At 35.8% G+C, this 24,407-nt stretch overlaps 1 protein-coding gene across 18 annotated transcripts in view; it reads left to right on the forward strand.

Annotated features, from left to right (window-relative positions):
• The window catches only part of DLG2 (discs large MAGUK scaffold protein 2), a 1,902,684-nt gene that overhangs the window by 1,444,130 nt on the left and 434,147 nt on the right, over positions 1-24,407 (forward strand). The gene's annotated exons all lie outside the window — the stretch shown is intronic.

Genomic DNA, 24,407 nt, shown 5'->3' on the forward strand with positions numbered 1-24,407 from the left:
TCCACTCCCTCCTGGCTTGTAGAGTTTCTGCTGAAAAATCTGATGATAATCCAATGGGCTTTCCTTTGTAAGTTACCACCTTTTTTACCTGGCTGCCTTGGGGATTCTTTCTTTGTCATTAATTTTTGACAGCTTCAATACAATGTACCTTGGAGAAGGCCTCTTGGGGTTGAGGTAATTAGGTGTTCTATTTGCTTCTTGGATTCGAGGATCCAGTTCTTTCCACAAGTTTGGGAATTTCTCATTGACTATTTGTTTGAATATACTCTCTGTCCCCTTCTCTCTTTCTTCTCCTTTGGTATGCCCATTATTCTTATGTTGCTCTTTCTGATGGAGTCAGAAAGTTCTTGTAGAGTTATTTCATTTCTTTTATGGCTCAAGTCTCTTTCTTCTTCTGTTCATGTCATTTCCAGATTTCTATCTTCTATATCACTAATTCTTTCCTCCATCTGGTCAACTCTGCTACCTAAGCTAGCTATTTCATTCTTCATTTCTTTTATTGAGTTCTTAATCTCCAGAAATTCTATTTGGTTCTTTTTTAAAATTTTAATCTCTTTGGTAAAATGTTCATGTTGTTCTTTGATTGTGTTTTTGAGTTCCTTAAACTGCCTGTCTGTGTTTTCTTGCATCTCATTGAGTTTTTTTAAACACAGCAATCTTGAATTCTCTGTCATTTAAGTCGCATATTTCCATGTCTTTAAGTTCATTTTCTGGAGACTTTTCATTTTCTTTCTGGGCTGTCCTGTTACCTTGGTTATTCATGGCAATTAATGATTTATTATTTCTCTTCCTAGACATCTACAGGAGTGGCTTCTGCAACAGGTTGATAGGAAGAGGTCTTTCTTTTGTTTTCCAGTATGTGTTGGTAGAATGTTTTATTTTCTCTCTGACTGCAGCCTTTTTTTCTCTCTCACACTGTAGTGTTATGTTTTCTCTGCACTATTCCAGCTTCTCACACAATGGGGTGATTGCCTGGAAGGTGGGCTTCTCCTCTGTGAACAGTTCACCTGGGTCATAGAGTGCCACCTCCATGATGGGATATGGGGAACTTCTGAAGTTCCAAAGCTCTTTCTGCACCAGATTCAGAGCCCATGTGTTTCAGCAGCTCTGTTTACTCCTGTAGGTATCTTCCCAGATAGGTGGGGACAAGGGTGGGATGGGTTGTGAGAGGTGGCCCAGAGCAATGGCGGTGATCACCACCACAGCCTGTCCTCCTTCCATTGCTCCCTCCCCTTTGCCTGTAATAGTTGGGCTGTGAGTCCATTTCTATGAACCACAGTTTTCAGAACTGCAAATATTCTGTTCTTTTGATCTGAAACTACTACTGGGTGGTGGTGGGGCGAGCTCTGGTAGGGTAGGGAGGGGGCAGCTAGGTTCAGTGCCTAAAGCTTCCATTCTCTGCTCTCAGTGAGGGCCTAAACCACCGTTTTCAGTCTTCTTCCCTCAGTCTTTGCTCTGCAGTCTCTGTTGTGAATGTTGGGTTCAATGGTGTTATATGCTGTCCCCTCAGCCCTGTGTGCCATAAACAGAGCCCTAGCAGTCCAGGTTCTTCCCTCTCCCTCCACTGCGGCAGTTCCAGAATGCGGCGAACTTGGAGCACTGAGCTAGCTCTGCGTCCGGCCTCCACGTATCCCCATCTCTGCACTTTTCCCTTCCTCCTCCCCGGCTCGCACAATTTGCCCACCTTTAGATGATTTCAGTAGTGTGCCTGTTAATCTTGCCTGTCTGCTGCCCAAGGAGTCCTTTGTGGGGTTATAGTTTTTCAATTTGTTGTAAATCCCAGGGGAGATTTCAAGAGACTCACCTCATGTCACCATTTTATGATGTCATTGGGCGTTTATTTTCATATCCATATGTCAATAAAGTAATAGCGGACAAAAGATGGGTGATTCCTAATTGTCCACATGTGGATGCATAATTGAAAATGACTCATGATAGCATTGTAATCACTGAGTGACTTCCTGCCATATCCTATACCATTAGTTGCTGTGGGTGAGGTTACCATATTAATATTAATGATCACCTTAACGAACAGAATATTAATAGAAAAATTGTGGAATACAATGATTACATTCCAAAGACTTATATTCTTTTGTATTACAAACTTATACATTTCATTAATTTTAAGTGGTATTATTTATTTTTTGCTCCTAGGTAATTTGATTAATCTAGATAATGAAGCAAACTATATCTAAGTAAAAATCATTTAAAAATATTGCCTTCATACACTTGCCCCAAACAACTTTTCAATATTTATCTCTATATCTATTACTTGCCCTTTTTGTCTTCTCCCCCTCTATAATCATTTCTTTCCAATAAGTTCTATCTTATTTTATTATTTTGCTTAATTGTTGAATAATATCTATTTGTATAAAAGTTGTAAAATAACAAAAGTATAAAGAAAAAGAAAAATTACTATTTTACCACAGAAATATAGTCATTATTAATATTTGTTACGTTTTTGAGGTTTTTTTCTATGTCTACATATTTGTTTGTAAAATTTGGACCATACTATGTATAATGTGTGTTTTTTTCATTTTTAATTTAACATTATAACTTGAGTATTTTCTCATATTCTACCTTCAAAAACATAATTTTAGTAGCTGTCTAATATAGTGGAACCATAATTTACTTACCTATATACCTACTGTCAAATATTTAGGTTGTCTCTAGGATTTTCTTATTATAGGTAATGCTTGTACAATCATTCTGACACTATCCCTTGATTATATATTTCTCTAAGATAAATGCCTAGATCCCCACTACCTAATCAATACCTCAATTGGTTGCCTTATAGATGTCACATATTTAACATTTCTAAAAATAAATTCTTGATGTTTGTCCTCAACCTTCCCTCCCATAGGAAAATATGATGGTCTATAATCACGAGAAAACTTAACCAACAAAAAAAACTAAGAAATGACGTAGATGATGAAACTGGAAGACAAAATTTTAAAAGCTATTAAAATGTGTCAATCACTCAAAACAAGTAGGAAAAGAAATATAAATAAAAAGGAGAAAAATGGAAGCTATGAAATAAACCCACACTAAACATATAGTGACAACAAAGTGTCTGAAATGATAATTAATATCACACGAGACACTGCAGAAGAAAGAATTGTAATCTTTAAGACACAGCAATATTTAGATGAAACACTCAGAGTAAAAAGAGTAAAACAACAAAACCTTTTAGGGACTGTGGTACCAGATAAAGCAGACTTTGGAGTACCAAATAGACTTTTTTTAAATTTGTTAGAAATATGGTCATTTTGATCTGAGAATCTCAACCAAACCCAAAGATATTATGAAGAGAGGAACATAAAAAAAACAGGTTTCTTGGCAGAACAAATGCAAGCCAGAACACAATAGAGCAATATGTTTAAACTACAGTGGTACTGAAACTAGTGTTTGTCTGCTGAGCAATAGCAGAGTAGAACTGTTAGTTCTACTGTGTTTCCCCAAAAATAAAACCTAGCCGGACAATCAGCTCTAATGCATCTTTTGGAGCAAAAACGCATATAAGACCCGGTCTTATTTTACTATAATAAAAGACCGGGTATGATATGATATGATATGATATGATATGATATGACATGACATGACATGACATGACATGACATGACATGACATGACATTATATAACATAATATAATACCAGGTCTTATATTAATTTTTGTTCCAAAAGACGCATTAGAGCTGATTGTCTCGCTAGGTCCTATTTTTGGGGAAACACGGTAAAAAGGGGAAAACCATGGACAAGAAGATTGGGTGAAAACATCAAGAGTACGTTTTTGGAAATGTTAAATGCACGATGTCTATAAGGAAATCAGGTGAGATACTGATTCGGCAGGGGGGATGTGGTAATTAGCAAAGCTGGGATCTGAGCACTGTCAGCCTGACTCTAGAACCCCTATCTTTGACCACGCTATTAAAGATCATGCAGTGGTATATAACATCAGGATTCAGACTAACTCCAAAGTCTGGCTCCTTGTGCCACTAACAATGCTAACACGTGGGTAGCATTATTAGTTTTAAGATTTCTGGAATCTCCTCTGTGCTTCAAATTAGTCTGGTTTTTCTTTTGTCCATACAGGTAGAATTAGTTTTATATCATTGCCTCCTCTCAGCAACACTTACACCAGGGGTGTCCAAACTTTTTTCAATGTTTTTTACCAAGGGCCATATGTGGTAAAATACACAAACAGCTGGGCCACTCACTCAAGGTGAAGTACGTATTGCCTCACCTGGTTTATTTAAGGAAACTAAATATATTTTTGGAATTTGCTGCAGGCCAATTAACAATGGATTGCAGAATCCAGTTGGCCCGCGGGCCGCAGTTTGGACACCCCTCACTTACACCCTATACAAGGGAGGCGATCAGCTTTTCTCAGGAAGAAATGAGGCTTCCTGGATGGTGCAATTTCAGGCAAGGGTTCAGTCCCTAATCACTTCATGAACATTTTAAGTCCTTATTGCAAAAACTTAGCAGACCCTGTAAGTGTATGTATTTCTGTGTAAACATTTAAATATCAACCCTTATTCTACATATTTTTAAATTATATTGACCTTGAAGTAAAACAATGTGAGTTCTTTCTCATGGAGACTGCATCCTAATGGAAATGCTGTCGACTGATCCATTGGAGCCCGATATTTTGTTTTATATTTTTCTTTTTCCTCCCCTAATCTTTTTCTAAAGTCACATTTAGCACTTAGAGACAATGTATGAAGGCAGTATGAAACAGCTGAAATAAATGTGATAGCCAGAGATTTCAAAGCCAATCATGTGAGGCTCTGCTCTGAATTTATAATAGTATTAGTTAATCCTTATAGCTGTCTAGTACTGCACAAAAATTTTCTGTTTCTCATTTAGTTCCTATAACACCATACAAAATGAGCAGAGAAATGTTGTTATGCCCATTTAACAGATTGAGAATCTGAGATGGTGGTAAAGAGTTCATAATTTCCTCTACAACCCGTAGAAAATAAGTTGCAAATCCAGAATCCAGGAACACAGTAGCATCTTGGTTAAGAGCACAGATGTTGGAGTCGCAATAATTCTGGGCTCACCACTTACTAGCTATTTGACTTTGGATGACTTAAGTAACCTCTCTATATTTGTTTCCCTATCTATGCCTGTACCATGAATTATCCATATTAATTAAGTAATCTATGTAAAACACTTGGAATGGAACCTGGAACTTGGTATAAACTATACTCAGATTAGCTGTTTTGTTATTATTATTAATTATTATTATTGTATTATTATTTCTTATTATTATTAGCTTTGATTTCTAGTCCAGAGTGTTGTGGTGATTATAGGACTGTACTGGTTGTAGTTAGGGATGGTAGAATGATGTTAAGAAGCAGGTGAAAAGGGAAATACAAGATCTGACAATTAAACTCGCGAACTCATCCTAGAAAAAGTGCTACATATCTCACTGCTGAATATCATTACAGTCATCTTTGAAGTACTCCCCTTGGGAAGTTATGCACGGATGCCAGTGCCTAGTCCACCCTTCAAAGCAATTTTGGAACTCTTTTTCTGGAATGGGCATCAGAGCTGTCACTGTATTACTCTTGATGTCCTGAATGTCATCAAAATGTTTTCCTTTCAATATTTTGTGTACCTTCGGGTAAAGAAATAAGTCAGTTGGGACTAGATCTGGTGAGTAGAGAGAGTGTTCCAATACACTTATTTGTTTACTGGCTAAAAACTCCCTCACAGGCAGTGCTGTGTGAGCTGGTGCATTGTCGTGATGCAAGAGCCATGAATTGTTGGTGAATACCTAGTTCAGGTTGCCTAACTTTTTCCCGCAGCCTTTTCAGCACTTCCAAATAGTAAACTTTGTTAACTGTTTGTCCAGTTGGTACAAATTCAAAATGAATAATCCCTCATATATAAAAAAATATGTATATACTGATCCTAATTAAGAAAATCTATTCAAAACTAAGCCTACCTATAAAAGATATGTAAAAAAGTCTGTGTTAAGGAAACTGAATTTTAATTTAAAAATGGTAGAATGTTAAGTAAACACAAATATGTACCTTCCTCAATACTCACATTTACTATGCAGGTATCATAAAACTTTTTTAAATGAATGCAGCTTTTACATACTCATGATTTGAGCACAGAAATCAAATATATACACAGAACAACACCTGTAATGATGCCTCCCAGTTCCTGGGGGTAGCTTTAATTCCATGGATTCAGTGTATAACATTAGATGAACCGTGGACAGTTGGACAAGGTTTCACAATACTATACATCCAAATCCACGTAATGCTGAGTGTAGCTGTAATAAGATTATACTAAATTTAAAATCATGAGAAGTAAGGAAAGCTATGTAAGAGTTGCAATCGAGTATGGAACTCAAGAATGTGATCTCCCTGACCAAAGTAAAGTAGAATCTTCCCCAGAACAACCGTGTTCTGTAGCTTAAAGAGAAATACATGGTTAACTCTGCTTAAAAAATTGAATTTGTGTGTGTGTGTGTGTGTATATATATATATATATGAATAATATAAATACATAAAATAAATAAATATATACATGTATTAATAATGATTAATACAAATATATATCACATATATTATATATGTGTGTGTGTGTGTGTATATATATATATCACTGGTGAGATAATGAAATGTAGTTTTTCTTACCTTTCCTTGAAAAAATAGGATTTATACTCTACATATAGTAATATTTATCAGCACATTTTTATCAAGTCAAAACATTTTAGAGCAATACCTGTATTCAATAGTACTGAAAGAGAGAGTGCAATTCAAAAATGTGACTAAGTCATAGCTTTCTCAAAAAGAACAAGTCTACTATCTAAAATTATAGTTCTAATCTCTGACAACCTATCAGTCACCTGTGAAACCTCTGTAAAGACAGAGTCCTGAGTCCCCAGTCTAGATCTACCGAATCTGGGTATCCAGGGGTAGAACTGGGATACAAGTTTGCAAAACAGAACAAAAGCTCTCACAGGGGATTCACAGGCAGGTTTGGGGATCACTGGCTTAAATTCATTATGTCTTCCCACTTCAGAAAAATTGTTATGACCAGTAGTAAAAGCCAAGAGCGCATTAGAAGAAAACATGGTCAGGCATTTCTCCCACAGGGTACATTTTCATGAAACCATTGGATGACCTGAAACCACTGGCAATAGTAGTGATAGTGGGCAAAGAAACGGTAGTGCCCCTGAGCAAGAGTCACCAAACGCAGAATTTGTTGAGTGAGGTTTAGATTTTATAAGTAAAAGCACTGGCTATTTAAAAACACCTGCAGCAGGTATAAATTTTAATCTATAAACACACTTAAAAAATAAAATAGCACATGACCTTATTTCCTCTAAATTAAATTACTTTTAACAATAGGCCTCTATCTTGCCTGCTTCTCCTTTTAAAGTTCTCCCTGAACATTGATCCCTTAGGAGCTCAGAATTTTGAAGAACAAAAGCCTGAAAGAGAGTTTCTTTAGGAAAATTCTGCTTACCCTCCTGTATCACAAATCTCCAGAGAGGCAAGGGAACACAAAGGTCTGAATATCTGCAGCAAACTTGGGGAGGAAAAAACATAGTAAGTCCAAAACACAAATGAATATCCCATAAACTATTCTACCCCCTCCTTGATTGTGTGCATTGCTTCAGAAAAAGCAGTTTTTTTCTGTCCAATTCAGAAATGCTCTACTCCCTCAACCCCCATTTTTCTGTGGGATAAATGTTATTTATACAGGAATCTTAGCTACTTCTGGGTTCCTTAAGTACACAGCTACCACCTTACAGCAGAACAAGCAATATCCTTATAACTAAAAGCATATCAGAGTCAGGAGTAGCTGTTGATCATCTGACAGATTTATCACAGAAACCAAAGGCAGGAAAAGAGAGGCTGTTGGGAGGTGGATTGAGAATTCGAATCCAACTTGCACACCCACATAAGAATGCCACCTAACTGCCTGGAATCTGTTGTGTGTAACTATAACTAGATGTTCCTCATGCGATCTAATGCCTTAGCAAACAGAGAGATTCAACAATGTGTACAACTGCCACATACACTGTTGGCAATTCTTATTTCCTTTACCTTTCCCCACTTAGCATCCTTTGGTGAAATATTGCATAGTGAATGGTAGAATCAAAGAGACCTGCATTCAAATCACAGTTTGACCACCACTCCATTGGTGCCACCTTATCCTCTCTGAGCCTCAGTTTCCTTATTCAAAAACTATAGGTAATATCCACTGTGAAAGTTTATTGCTGTGAAGTTTAAAGGTGTTGATATGTGTGACCAAATAGTGACTGAGAAATTTGGGGATCCTCTGTTATTGCAATAAATATACATTCAACCACTTTCTTTCCCTACCCCCAAAGGCCTATTCTTAAGCAAGTCACATATATTTTACAGAGTATTTCATGTGGAGACAAAGAGAAGGTTATGGGATAATTTTAAGCTCTATATTCTGCATTCCACCCTGCTGGCACTAAGGTATTATGAACTGACCTCAAGATTCTTGACACAAGCCTATGGAGTCCACTGGCTCTTTGACGTTTTAATCATTATTTTTCACTGTGTCTGTGTTTTATTAAGACCCTCATGCAGTTTTGCTGCCTGATATCTATCTTACCTGTGACTAGAGCGCATTGTTCTAGCAATAGTCTTAAAAAGAAAAAGAAAACTCTTGTCCATCTGGTTTCATTATTACTGTATCTTCATTCTAGTAGTTCATTTAAAAGCAGCTCTCACTTCCATTGGATGTGCTGGTCCAGTTGGGATCACAAAAAAGGAGCGGTTTTCTTGTATCCTCCAGATAGGCCAGGAGTCCTCTCCCCACGTGGACTTCAATACCAATCATGTTATCCCTCTGGGTAATTTCTGCTCATGGTCAACCTCCTGGAAATACTTTGGCCAACAGTGTGTGAGGAGAGATCTCTTATTTAAAATTCCTCAGAGCATGAACAGAAGGGTCAAAGGTATGATTGTCTCAAAATGTGTTTTGTAGGAAGGGAGCGGAGGTTTGGGAAATGGTGACAAAAATCTAGTGACTGTGGGTAGCATGACTAATATTGGCTGAGTTCTGCCAATGACAAGCATTCTGATAAGTCATTTGGATACTTTTGTTCTATTGATTTTCACAGTAGTCCTGTCATGTTGATCAAAATTGTAGAGGACTGAATATCGGAACAATTAAATAACTCGGCTAGGTTTTCACAGTGAATAGATAGAGTTAGGACTCATATTTGGTCTGTGTATTACTAAAATGTGTTACCACTGAGGAGATTAAATATCAGAATTCTTCAAATATACGTAATATACTACATAATGTCACCAAGATTTGAGGGAGCTTATTGTGTCTATTAAATTATAAGCTCTGCTGTAAATGAGTTCATATGTTAGGCACTGCCATATTTTCAGAGATGTCTTCCACTTCTTTTCCTCATGCCTCCATGCTCAAACCAACTTAATAACTAACCAGCTTCACCAACAACCTGCCTGCTCTTGCAACACCCTTGATCAAACATATGCTTCCCTTAGCCATCTCTAACTTCATTTTCACATGTTCAAATCCTATCCATTTCTCATGGTCCAGCTCCAATGATACCTCCTCATAAGATTCTCCCTAATTCTGCCTGCTGGATGTCATTTCTTCTTCATTTGAATTCCCAGGGTAGTCTGTCTTTTCCTCCCATCACATTTAACCAGTTTAGTCTTATTTTATTAAGCACATGCATGTGTATGCACACACATGCACACACACACACACTTTCCAAAACAAAGTCCTTGAGGGAAAATCTATATCTGGATCAGATTTTTTGTCTTCCTTCCACATCACCTAGATTAGGACATAAAAAGAGTACATAAAAATAATTATTTACTGAGCTCTACCACATGGCAATGATTTGTTGGAGCTTTCATATTGTATCTCATTTAATCTCATAGCAGTCTTATGAGGTGGGTCTTAACCATTTTTTAGGTAAGACAGCCAAAATTCAGAAAATTTAAGTAATTTCCTGGAGTCACACAGCTAAGTAGCAGAACAGTATTTAAACCCAGGTCTTAAAGGCTAAAAGCTCGTGTTTTTCCCCCTCTGTATGTTTTCTAAGTGCAAAAATATATGCTAAATGAATGACTAGGTGCATTAGTAAAAAAGACTACAGTTGCTGTCAATTTCTTTTAATTGTCATCCTTTCTGTAAAAGGATTTTAGCTAGCACATTATTTCTCTGAAGTAGACTAAAGCTTAACTGGAATCTTCTTAGCAAATGAATATATTTGCATAACTGAAGACATGTGAGATTCTGACAAATTTAAATAGCCAATATGGTGTTGCCAGTTAAGCTATCCTGTTGTCATAAGCAATTATTCGTAATGCTGTATTATTACCACTCTTATAATACCTTGTTAGTACCTACGCATCACATAGAAATAAAAGTTGTCCACTATTAAAGAAAAATTACCCCTAAAGTGGGAAAATTTATATATTTCTTTATCTGAGTTGTTTGAGAGTCTGTAGATCTTTGGGGCTGAATTAAATAAGACCCAATACAAATCCCTAACAGCCCTCTGGAGTAGAAAAAATATTTTAAAAAAATAATTTAAAAATACAGGAAAATATAATTAAGGAAATAAAAATTACCTATAATTCCACTATTCAGAGAAATAGTAATAGAAAGCACTATTAGTATTCAGTGACTTTTGCAAATATATATATAGACATACAAATATGCTTCTTATAAAATTAGCATCATACTACACATGCAGATTTATGGCTTTTTATCCCTCAGCTTATATAATGAATAATTCTTAATGTCATTTAAAAGTCATTTACAAAACATGCAATATTGAGAGAAAATGAAAATGTTATGTAGATATATTTCCCAGAAATGATATTCAGCAAATTCCTTGGCATATGCTTAGAATTTTTTTTTCATTATCTCTTACATAAAATGGGACCATACTTTATATTTTTTTATTATTTACCAACCTGTATTAAATTCTATATATTCTATTTTAACTTGTTTCCTTCATTTAATAACATGTTGTGACTATCTTTCCACGTCATCAAATCTGCTTCCACAGCACTGTTTTTGATACATATTTGAATGCTTAATACTAATGAACATGTATGTTTTCTCCAGTGTTTTGCTTTTATAAACTGTTACAGTGAGATTTTATGCACACCTATTGTACTCAATTTTGTAGGACAGATTTCTGAAAATGGGATTTCTGGGTCACACAAAAGGTATGACAATTAAGTTCGTGAACTTTCCACTGTGCACTTACACTCGCACTTCAGCAGTTTATATTACCACCACTGGTGTGTGAAGGAGACCTTTACAACTATTAGAGAAAAGGTAGATGGTGTTATGTGTACTGATGTGGAAGAATGTCTAACATACAATGTAAAATTAAAAAATAGAAGCAATAGCATAATAATTTATAATATGATGTAGATCAAATTTTTTATTTAAAAATTATATATTTTCATACTTATGTATAGATTTGGGTGTAGCTATGAATTCGGGCATAGATCTAGTGACATAGCGTTGAGAACTGGGCATACAAAAATAATCACATTTGCTGACTTAAAAGAATGCAGCAAACCAAAAGAAGCGTTACAGAAGTCAGTTGTACCACACTGTGAAAGTACCTGCTGGAAGGCAGAGTACTGGAAATGAATGGGAGCTCGCCAGGCAGAGGGGCCAGCTGGTTGCCAAAGAAAATAATGATACCCAGTTGAATTGGAACTTGAACACTGAATTTAAACAATGACAATGAATAGCTTTTTTAGTATAAATATGTCCCATTCAAATTAGCATATTTATGTTAAAAAATATTCATTGTTTACCCAAAATTCAAATTTAACTGAGCATCCTGTATTTTTATTTGCTAAGTCTGGTGACTTCAGGCATGGTCAGAAATGTGATTTTGTCATCATAAGAGGTAATTATCTCTTAAGAATGAATTCACATCCACAAAAGTGAATAGATATGGATGTATAATATAGGTGACTGACTGCCAAATTTCCCATTTAAATACCTGTGGCAGTCATGACAGTTACTGAGCAGCTGTCAGGCACTGGGATAAGTGCTATTCAAGCAAAATTTCATTGAATATTTGTAACATCCTAAGAGGTAGGCACTATTCCTGCTCACAGGGGGAGAAACTGAGGCGCAGAGTAAATTGCCCAAGATCACATGGGTTATAAGTGATGGGGACAGGATTTGAATTTAGATGGTCAGACTCACAGCTTGCTCCCTTTGTTTTATTCTCTACTGCCTTTGAAATAGGAGCTGTCATTGCCAAGATGATCAAGAAATATAGTTAGACCCTGGAGGGAAAGTATATGCTAGTAAAAGAGTTTTAAAAAATAAAACATAATGGTTGCATACCCAGGCTTTGCAGCCAGACAACCTGGGTACAAAGCCCAGCCCTTCCACTAACAAGACAACTATGTGAGTTAGAAGCAAGGTAGCACTAAGCCTTGCAAATTAATAGCATTATTTATATATATTTTAGGATTAATGGGAAGATTATTCCATGATATATGACATACAAAGCATGTGTAACACAAGGCCTGCCTCATAGTATGTTCCCACTATAGATATTAGTAATTATTATTATTATCATCATTATTTAAAATATATCAGAATACAAAACCAAGTGGCAACCATGAAGAAAATACTGTACAAGAGTTTAGAAAAGAGAAAACTCTGCAATCGGGTGTACTTCAGAAGGCTTGATGGAGAAAGTAGCACTGCCACTCTGCTAGACACCAGGAAACTTCTGAAATATAGAGCTGGAAGAAAGGACCTCCATATGTAAATTTTAAAAAGGTGTGAACCATCAATTTCAGGGAATTTATGACCTTAGTCTGTGTCTCCTTCTGAAATCTAGTAGAAGTATTTCTTAGCCAAGAGTCCTCTCCAAGGAGAACAAGGCAGATTGCTCCAGCAATCTCTTTTTCTTATAGGTGGCTTATCCTTCCTTTCTGGGTACCAGGCAGTATTCCTAATCTTCTTGCAATAACGACCTAGAAGAGTAAATGGTAACAGCTGCATGAAATAGAGGACAATGTACCATTTGGATAAAGGCACTTCATTCTTTCTGTTGAATTGTAGAGAATTATATTTGAACATTATTTTTCCTTCTGGGGAACTGCTGTTATGTTCAAGCTGAGCTTTCCTTCAGTTAAAGGCATAAGGGATTTTCTCCCCTATAGGCTCTGTATTAATAATGTAAAATTGGCATACAGGAGTATATTACTGAATTAACATTTTGCATTTTGCATGACATTTTGCATATTTTAGAAGATATGATTTGGCTAAACATATTCAGAAATTCTCATGTAGGTGGAATCCTAAAACTTAAGATTTTATCAGATTTGGAAATCTTTAGTTAAGCTGTTACAGATATGAATAATCTTGGAGCGTCTGAGAATAGAAAATGATTATTGTTGAGGTAGCGTTTCTGTTCAGTAATAGTGTGTTTTAATACAATGATAAATGGAAAGAAACCCTGGGTAGATATTAAATTTTGAACCTTCTTTTGGGAGGCCTTTGTGATGTTCCCCATATTTTTCTCCATTCAAAGTCTCTTTTGTTGTTTACTATTTTTCCTCCAAAAGGAATGGCCTTGCTTTCTTTACCTATACCATTTTTGGTTAGTGCTAGCTGAGAATATAGAGATGTGGGTAGTTACCCTACAGACCAAACCTAAGCGTACCAGTGGAATGCCCAGCTCACGTCAGAGAGTTGTGCTTTGCCCCTAGCTCTGCTGAAAGGGCAAACCCAGCAAGATCATACAGTTCATCCCCTAACCAGGCCTGAATGGACAGGGTGTGTACTTGATGCAAAGCATGCTAATCCAGAGCTTTGCCAGTGAACGATAATGTGATTTATTCAAAAAAGGTGAACTAGATCTATCAAATTCTCTCTTAGGAATTTTTAATTGAAAACCAGGCCAAATGAGACAACTATCAGTGAAAGGTGAAGCTAATTGTTCATGATGTGAAGGAGGCTGGAGGGTTCGTTGTGAGTCATGTGTAAATTAATGTTATTAGAAAGCAGAAACTAAGAGCAAGCAGAAACTATGAGAGTATATGTCCCACTTATGCAATGTTAAAGAAAGGGGTGAGTAGAGAGAGGAGAAAGAAGTAGCACAAAGAGAAAAGGTGATATCTTGACAGAAGACCTCTAGAGTAAAGATGCAGCTCATTAGATCTCACTCTTTCTGATTAGCTTTTTCTGAGTTCCCATGCACATATGTTTTATTACCTGAAGTAGCTCAAATAAGTCTCTGTTCCTTGCAATCAAATTTCCTTGCAATCAAAATGTTTGCTCAATGAGCAAAGGGAACATATTATGTTATTCACTACTACATACCTTGCACCTCTCTCCAGGACGGGCATAGAGTAGGACTTTGGTAAATATTTATGAAATAAGTGAATATACAAATGAACAGCACAAATGATTGAACTCCTTTAATTGCATTTAATGGGAAGAGCACTAACCTCCATGGCTCTCCATCCTCTGTGGATATTAGAGTTACTCTCAAGACCTGCCTACTTTTCCACATCTGTCTCTTACTCAAGCCTTTAACAAACTTCCTAAATGGGCGTGTTTTCAGATTTCCTCTTTACCTTTGCACATGCTATTTATTATGACTTCCTAGAAAGCCCTCTTTCACTCCACTCCAACTCTGCACTGCAATCCTTACCCTCCACCATGTTTTCCTTCATGTCTCCTTGGTTCAGTCCCTTTCCCAAATAGTAAGAAAATTGGGTGCTTTCACCTCCCACTGTCCCAACTGCCTCATATACAATTCTGTATTCCATTTTATTCAACATAAAATATAAAATAAAGCATTTTTCTATATAAAATAAAGTATTTTTCTGTATAAAAAAAGCATTTTTCTATATCATTAAAATTTTTCATGAATATTAACTTTAATGGCTAAACAACAAACCATCATATGGATATATCTTATGTTCTATATCTTTGTCTCTATGTTGGACATTTTGATTGTTTCCTTTTGATTTGTTCTGTTTTGCTCTTATAACAAACCATAATGACTGTCTCTCTGTTGAAACTTTTGTCCACATTTTTTATTTTCTTCTTAGGACTGCATACTAGAGGTAGTATTACTAAACCAAAGAGCAGGATTACTTCTAAAACTCCTGAACTATATTGCCAAGTTGCTTTTTGGAAATGTTGTAAAGAGGATTTTATACAGCATAGATCAGCGATACGAGTCTCTGTCTTGCCATACCAGAACTAAACTGTGATTCATCAATTTTAATTTTTATTTTTTATTTTTAAACAGGCAAAGGAGATATATCATTTAATTTGCATTACTTTTATTCCTAGTGAGGTTGAACATTTATATTTGCATGTCTATTTGTCATTTGTATTTGCTCCTTTTATTTATTTATTTATTTTTTTTTGTATTTGTTCTTTGGTGATTGAATGCTAACAGCCTTTTTTTATTTTCTATTGAAAGTTATGATTTTTCCTATTGAGTTGTAGGAGCATCTTTAAAATATTGATAAATACATTTGAGCAGATGTTTCCCCAGCTCATTGCTTGTTTATGAAGTTTTTTACTTCAATGGTTTTAAATTTTTATGTAGTCAAATCTCTCATTTTTTATGTGATTATACTTTTTATTGCGTAAAAATGTATTTTCCATCAAGACACTAGATAACCTGTTTCTTTTGTAGATTTAAACCATATCTTATAAGTTCAGTTAGAAAGAAAAAAAAGCATTTAAAATTAGGTTTACAAAAATCAAAGAGTTTAAACACTATGATAGGGTACATTGAACCTTCCTTAAATAATTTGAATCCATTTCGCAAAGGCCTTGGTATGGCCATAATACTGACCCTGTGTGTCTTAGACAATATTTGTTGCAACATCTCTCAGAATTCCACAAAAATACTCATGTAGCTGGACACACGCCCAGTACCAAGGTATAGTCACCCCTGTCTTTGGAAATCTACCTGTTATAATCACTATTGTCAAAGTCATTGACGTTCAACTTCTTATTCCAATAAAACATTCCATGAACCATTTATAGCTCACTGTCATGAGAAGGCCCAATTTTGTTGAAATGCAAACATTCTTTGAGGAAATAAAGCACCTTAATAATTCAAAACTTTCAAAATGACTTTATGTGGTGCAGCTCTTATTCTGCCATTTCTCTCCTCAATAAGCAAACATAGCGAAATATAATTGAGAATGATGTTTATAGAGAGAAAATGGTAAATTAATCCTAATTTCTCTTTTTAAAAGCAAATATTTATAGATTATGGTACATAGACTATCATTAATAACAAATTACCTATGGCCCAAATTACTTATGACACCACATGTGGATGCCATCTAGGAAAGCAAATCATTGATGGTAGAGGCACAAATTAAAGGTTAGAGTTGGGGATGATACCTTGTTAGACGCAATGAAAATAATTGAGTAGTTCAGAGAAAGTGAGCATCAACCTCCAGGTCTATGATAGAGGATCAATTACCTTTCCAATGTCAGTAGCAAAAGCGAGTCCTTAGAAAGCACCATTATGCACTGTCTTGTGATACTAAATACTACTGATTGTTACTTCCTTTGTCCCACCCTCTTGTAGATAAACCACATTACATTAAAGAGCTAATATGTGAACTGCTTGGTGGGGAACAACATTCTCAGAGGCTATGCATCTCTGTGATCTGGAGTGCCTGAGAGTAAAACCAGTGCTATTTGGTGAGCTCACAGTGAAGGTCATGCACTGAGCTAGGTACTTTACAAGCGTTCTTCCTATTTCTCACAGCTACCTTCAGGCAAATATTACTATCCCTACTTTACAGATATGGATGCTGAGCCTCAGAGAAGTTAAGAAACAGCAGAAGGTCACACAGGGTAAAATTGGGAAGAGCAAGAATTCAGACCAGCTCTGTTTCTTTGCGCTTACCTCACTATTTTATAATAATTTACTTCTATGTATAATTTTACAGTTTGCAACTTTGCTGGTGTACAGAGGAGACTTTTTTAATACCACTAAAATGAAGAAACTAAGTTTTATAAAAGTTAAGTGAGTTTGATGCAAATAGACCTCTAGTCCAAGGACCTGAGGGGAAGTCATAGGGGACCCAGTCTGATGTTGCTTAGAAACAGGGGGATGAATGGGATCTTATCTTACAAATCACCTAGACCAACCCATTCCTCAGATTTCTCTATAGTATACTTTTAAGTTTCTAACAGCACCTTCACCAAATAACTAACACTTCTCTGCTTAAATTTCAAGGGAAGTCAGTCTCTTCCTTAATCCTGATTATTATAATGTCAAATTCACATGTTGAGCCCATCCTTCACAGCCTGGTCCTGTGTTCTCTTTTCTCCTCTAGTTACTTCCCAAAATCTTGCCCAGGCCTGGAATTCAATCCTGTTATGCTTACTTCTCCAAATCCTTGGCCCTCAAAACAATGTATGGTTTGTAAAGAGGACTGTGAGGCACGCTTATGAAGTAAAAAAAAAAAAAAAAAAAAAAAAAAAGAACCTTTTCCTCTGAATTATGTCCAGCAATATACTATGTGCTTAGAGATCTGAGCCCTGGGTAACCAGCTTCCATCATTAATGTCGTTTGGTTCTGTGTCCTGCTGATGTAGGAGCATGGGGCTAGATGTTCCCTTCTCATTCAGCGCAGCTAAGGAAGACCACAGAAGGATGAGAGGTAGAGAATCTTGAATGGTTTACAGATTTATCCATATCGGTAAATATGACAGAGAGATTTATGGTCACAGGCATACAAATATATAACCCAAATCTTTCCTATTACAATTGTAGGCTCTCCCTTTAGGTCTAGCTCAGGAAGAGAGAATAAAAAGTACTGGTCGCTTTTCTGACACAACTCTATTTCTTTTCTATGGTAGTGCTTCATTTATACATTCTTGTATTCAGGAAAGCTATTGGGAACGAAAGATAAATGAGATTCAGTCCTGATCCTCTATGAGCTGATTGTGTAGAAAAGAAAGAGCCCTGGGCACTAAATGGGGGAGTACATTGAGATGAAAGCTCTGCCCGAGACTGCCTAAGGGTGTTGAGAGCAGTCCCTTTAATGGAGGGACTCAATAAAGTTCCTGTCACCTTAAAGAGAAACTCAATAAAATGTGAGTCAGGATCACTGTTACCTTTAAGAGAAAGGAGTCATATTCCTTTGACCTTGTATCTTCAGTACCTACGGAGATGAATGTTTACAATCACCATCATTATCATCATTATCGTTGTGTTAAACATTTATTGCTCTGCTATAGGTCTGGGACTAAGGTAAGGCAACTGAGGTACGTACATCAGGTGCAAATTTAAGGGGGCACCAAAAAACTCAGTAAATAAGATAATAATATTTTAATGCAATATTTTAGATAATAGAATTATCTAAATGAAGAAAATATCAGAATTTTAAAGACAGGCTCTCAGATACTGTGGGATTACACAGAGGTCCAAGGTTTCATCTTTTATCTTGGAGTGGCGTAGTCTTCTTGAGATGATCTGAAAGAGACAGTAAAACAAAGTGCCTGTTTTCTTTGCACTCTATTGATTGCAAGCAACAGATCTGACTTAAGATCCTATAAAGGAATAGGGAGGGAGATTCTGGTTTATTTTCTTTATACAGCTAATATCATATGGGATCCAACAGAGAAATTCAGTAGCATGAGCCATAATAGTGCCCTTAAAGAATGAAGTCAGATTGTTATTCTAGACTCAAGGAACCTCTAGACACTTGAGCAACAAAATTGGGTAGGGCTTTTCTCTGGTGCTGTGTAATTAGTGGACACAACAACAGCTACCCTCTATATGTCTGTGTCTTTCCCTTATGCTACCAGCTGATAATCCATTTTTAATGCCCCTTTATTCATATTCCTGATAATCCATTTTTAATTCCCCTTTATTCATATTCCATAGGAGAATCTGATTGGCCTAGACTGTTTTTGAGTCCTAATATCCATACAGGTCATGTTTGCAGAGTCAGGGGCCCAATCCTGGTCTAAGAAGCATTGGTTAACAGGGAACTGAGCTGGGTTGTAGTTAAGTGGGGCAAATGAAAAGGGACAGTTGCAGGCAAGGTAGTTTTTCTTAGGATAGGGTTAGATGAAGCACCTCCCTGTAATACACCAGCATTACGGATTAGCAATTGAAAATGCCAAAGAAAGAGAATGGCAAGTGCAAGTGTTAATGGAGTTCAGAAAAGGGTGAGATCACCAAGGGTCAGGGTGTGCTAATTATATCTTATAAGAGCCTATAATTATAAATCCATAGATATGCAAATATATGCTGATGGCTCAGCACTGGAGACTACAAAGCCATTTATCTACAGCCCCTGAGAAGTGGACAACAAGATAAATGAGTTGTTTAGAAGTTCACTTAGAGATTAAACTAACTACTTTTCCTCTCTTCTGGGGACATCTACAGAATGAAGAGAGCCAGTAGGTACCTGAGATTGGATTTCCATATTCATTATCTTCTGACCTAGGTGACTCTGAAGCTTTATAATGGGATAAACAGGTCCTTTCGATTGTGACTGGCTGATTCACACTGCCAGAAGTAATTTCCCTGTGGCACTTCTTTACCAAATAAACGGGAAGTGATGATGGCATCTGTTCCTGTCACCCAGATCGCAGTGACAGCTCATAAATTGGCATTTTTATTTATATATTTATTTTTTTCTGTCAGAGAGGTCACAGAGAATAAAACTGCAAGGAAATACTAAGAATGCTGACTGCTAGCTTTAGGCATTCTGGAACTCAGGGCTGATAAGTCTTTTTTCCTTTTTTTTTTTTTTTTAATTTTGCCACTAACTAGTTTTTGTTGTTCTTGTTGTTGTTATTTAATTAGTTTCAGGTATACAAAGCAACGTAATAGTTAGACATTTATACCCCTCACAAAGTGATAACCCTCCCAACCTACTATCCACCTGGCACCATATATAGCTGTTAAAATACCATTGATTATATTCCCTATGCTGTACTTTACATCCCATGACTATTATGTAGGGTGCCAGATGGGCACTGGACTTATCGGGGGATCACTTCATAGACTATGTAGATGCCTGACCACTGCGCTGTATACATGAAACTAAAGTAGAATAATATTGAATGTCAACTATAATTAAATGTCAACTGAAGTCTTTAAGGAGCATCATGCCCATGGGGTGACTCTTATGGGAACTAGGGGCAGCACACAGAAATCTTCAAATATGAACCCCATTTTATGCCACTTGAAAGGAGATTCTCCCTGACATTTTTAATTTAGTCCTTTGGTTACAAGGGGATGTTGTCAGTATTGTGAAAGGCTTAGTCAAGTTTGCCAAGTGTTTTTTGGTTTTTGTTTGTTTTTTCATCTAACCATCTTCTGAAATATCAAATGTTCTCTCAAGAAAAGAAGCTGGATTTGATATATCTACTCTTGAGCCAGTGACTGTACAAAATAACATGCAAATAAATAGGGAAGGAATGAAAGACTGAATGACAGGTAAAAACGAGCCTGCAATATCAGTAGCTGTATCTCTGCATTAATAAGACTTTGAATCATGAGTAGGTAAGCTAGGGCAAGGAACCAATCCACTATGAAACAATTCTGGAAGTGATTGTAGACAAAAAAATAAGAGCATTTTTTCTGAAATATAATGTATTTCAGCCTGCTCTAAACACCAAATCTACTAAATACATGAGTCAGGAAATAATATTACACCCATAAAATGGTTCCAAAAGAACATAGGTACAAGTCTCTAGAATTCAACAGTGTGCAATGTATAGGGCCTTATTTTTATTGTTTTGAATTTATTGTAGTGTTCAGAGAGTAAAAATATTTTCTCTTAATTTAGTTTTGTATGATACAAGTAGGATTTTTTTCTTAAGATATGTATTAGCCAACTTTGATTCTGATAATTTCTCTCAAAATATAATGCTACTGAGGTAAAAGGACTGGGGGAAAACTCGGTAACATTATTTTCTTGGTCTGTCGAGTCAGCATCAGACTAAGAAAATTGAATCAGCCCTCCTAAGCAGAAAGTGCAATGTTACTGAGATGACATCATCATGAAAATGTTTTATGACCTAAAAGAAGTTATCAGTTCCTTTATTCTTAGGCCCTGTGCTGGCAGTTTAGATCAGCTACCATTTTATATATGTAATATTTTTAAATAAAGATGCAGTGAGTTATCTAAACAGTCACAGATTTTAGATTATATAGTCATAAAAAATATCCTTTATATTTTTCTGTGTATATAGAAGATGTTATATGAACCTCCAATATAATTAAACGTATTGTCGCCTTATGGTAGGCCCTATCTATAGTTATTTCTTTGTATTAGATTATCGTTTTTATATCTCATGGGATTATGTCTGTTAATATTAGGTCCTATTTAGAAACAAAAAATGACATTAGTTTAAACAAGATAGTTTATTTTTATCCCACATAAAAGAAATCCAGAGGTAGCTAGTACAGAAGCAGTATAGTGTCACTCCGTATCTTCAGTGACATAAGCTCTGACATTGTGTTCCACTATCCATATTGTTTGCCTTCACCCGCAAGGTGACTTCATGGTTTAAGATGACCACTGAAGTCCCAGCTATCATGCATGGGTTCCAGGTCAGCAGGGAGGAAGTAGGAGAGAGAGCAAAATTGCAGGAGTCCCAAAAATTCAGCTTCTCTTCAGGCAGTAAGAGCAGGATTCCCACAGAACCCTTTGTTCAAATCCCATTGTGTTGGACATCTTCATGGGGCCACATCTGCCTACAAGGGGGGCTGAAAAAGTCTTTATTACAGAAAAGGTGACCAGCAGAAAATGAGGTTTCTGTTAGTAAGAAAAAAGGAGGAAGTGGATGTTTGGGAGGCCATACAGCCATCTCTACAAGCAGCTGTATCTCAGAGTGGACCTCTTGTGATAATCTACCCAGAGTAATTTCCTTAGAGCCCCCTCATTTTTTATTTGATTGATATTTGTACAACTCATTGTGCAACTCATACAAAGCCCTTTCCAAGCTTAATGTTTGGGTGGACAACAACATTTTAGGTGCAGAAAAGATTGTGATCTCCCAAGGTGTTTTCTTTATCTGACCGCCATTGTGAGTCTTTCTGTCTCCAAGACCATGGGAAATGTGTGCAAATCTTCATAAAGTTGAATGTGTCAACAAAGCAAAAACAGACCCTCCCCCCACCAAGAATCAAGAACAGTATCCAATCTGGCTATTTTAAAAGGTGTATTTCAGTAGCTAACTGAAAATGTCTTTCCTTTTACAACAAGTAATTCAGCTTATAAAACCTGATTTAAAAAACACTTTTTAAGAATGACTTTGCAGCTGCCTTTGTTAAAGGCTAGTGTTTACCATTATAAATTGTGTATGTGTATAATAATAAACAGAAATTTACAAACCTGCTAGGTTTTTCTGAAAATGGAGTACTTGTCTTAAGAATACAGAGGGTGCCAAAAAACAAATGTATACACATTTTAAGAAAGGAAAACAAAAACTGTATTAAAATTGTAATACAATGAATGACCCTAGCATTCATTTGATTAATGCCATCTTTTGAGCGAACATCATGCTACTGTAATTCTATTGCTGCCGTAATTCAGTTCAACTTCTCTGATGATTAGTGATGTTGAGTGTCTTTTCATATGTCTATTGGGTATCTGTATGTCCTCTTTGGAAAAATGTCAGTTCAGTCCTCTGCCCATTTTTTAATTGGGTTCTTTGGTTTTTTCAGTGATCAGTTGTATGAGTTTTTTATAAATTTTGGATATTAACCCCTTATCAGATGTGTCACTGGCAAATGGCTTCTCCTATTCAGTAGGATGTCTTTGTTTTGTTGATGGTTTCCTTTTCTGTGAAAAAAACTTTTTAGTTTGATGTAGTCCCATTTGATTATTCTTTTGTTTGTTTTCCTTGCCCTAGGAGACATATCAGTAAAAACATTACTGAAGGTAATGCCTGAGAGTTTACTTCCTATATTTTCTTCTAGGAGTTTTATGGTTCCGTGTCTTCCATTTAAGTCTTTAATCCATTTTGAGTTTATTCTCGTATATGGCATAAGAAAGTGGACCAGTTTCATTTTATGCATGTATCTGTCCAGTTTTCCCAGCACCATTTATTGAATAGACTGTTTTTACCCCAGTGTAAATTCTCACTTCCTTTGTCATAGATTAAATGATGATATAGGGATGGATTTATTTCTGGGCTCTCTATTCTGTTCCATTGATCTATATGTCTGTTTTTATGCTAATACCATACTGTTTTGATTTCTATGGCCTTGTAGTTAGTTTGATATCACATAGTGTGATGCCTCCAGTTTTGTTCTTTTTTCCTCAGGATTTCTATGGCTATTTTGGGGTCTTTTATGGTTCCATATAAATTTTAAGATCTTGTGTTCTAGTTCTGTGAAAAATGCGATTGTTATTTTGATAGGGATTTCATTGAATCTATAGATTGTTTTGGGTAGTTAAATTTATATCTTTCAATTATTATCTTAAAAGGAAGATATTGATAGTAATTTCAGACCATATATTAAAAATAGGGGATAGACCTGTGAGGTGTTTTTCTTCTGTTTTTGTCTTTTGTTGTTGTTGTTTTTTTGCCAAGGATTTTGCAGTACATGGATCATTGACAAAAAAAAAAATTATGGGTAAAATTTGTTTGATCATACTATATATGATTGTAAGTAATAACTATAAAAATGTTGCTATGTTAGATAATGTTTCAGTATCCCTAGATTAGTTCATTTAATAGAAATTTTACTGAAATGATTATTGTCTTTGTAGAAAATTATCTGAATCAGTTGTTAGGTGACAATCTATAAACATTTAGAGGAATCACTAAAATTATATAAGCTATTAGAATCCTAGGTAAGGCCAACACCTTCCCAAAACATGCAATGTAAATGAGGGAAATTATATTCCTATGTTTGTTTCATAATTCAATAAATGTCCTCATAAAATTTGTGGTGTAACAGTGGCAATAATAAATTAAATGAAACAAACAATAAAGGTTATTTCATGCTGAGAAAAAAATTATGAAGCAGAATAGGTGCTGTGAAAAATAACAGTGTGTTCTGGTCAAGGTGGTCAGAGAATGCCTCTGTGAAGTTCACATTTAAGATAGGACTAAAGTTTAAAAAGGAGCCATGGAATATAATCAATAATGTTGTAAAGATTTTGTAGGATGTTACATGGGCATTTGTCTTATTAGGGAGACCACTTCAGGGATGATATAGATTCCTGACCACTGTACTGTACACCTGAAGCTGAAGCTGAACAATAATGAATGCCCACTATAATTTATTTTATATATAATTTATATATATATATATATATATCATCACTGGATGTGCAGTACAGCATAGAGAATAGAATCAATGGAATTGTAACTATACGATGTCA

Source organism: Rhinolophus sinicus, linkage group LG06, assembly GCF_036562045.2.
Source record: "Rhinolophus sinicus isolate RSC01 linkage group LG06, ASM3656204v1, whole genome shotgun sequence".
Lineage (NCBI taxonomy): Eukaryota > Metazoa > Chordata > Mammalia > Chiroptera > Rhinolophidae > Rhinolophus > Rhinolophus sinicus.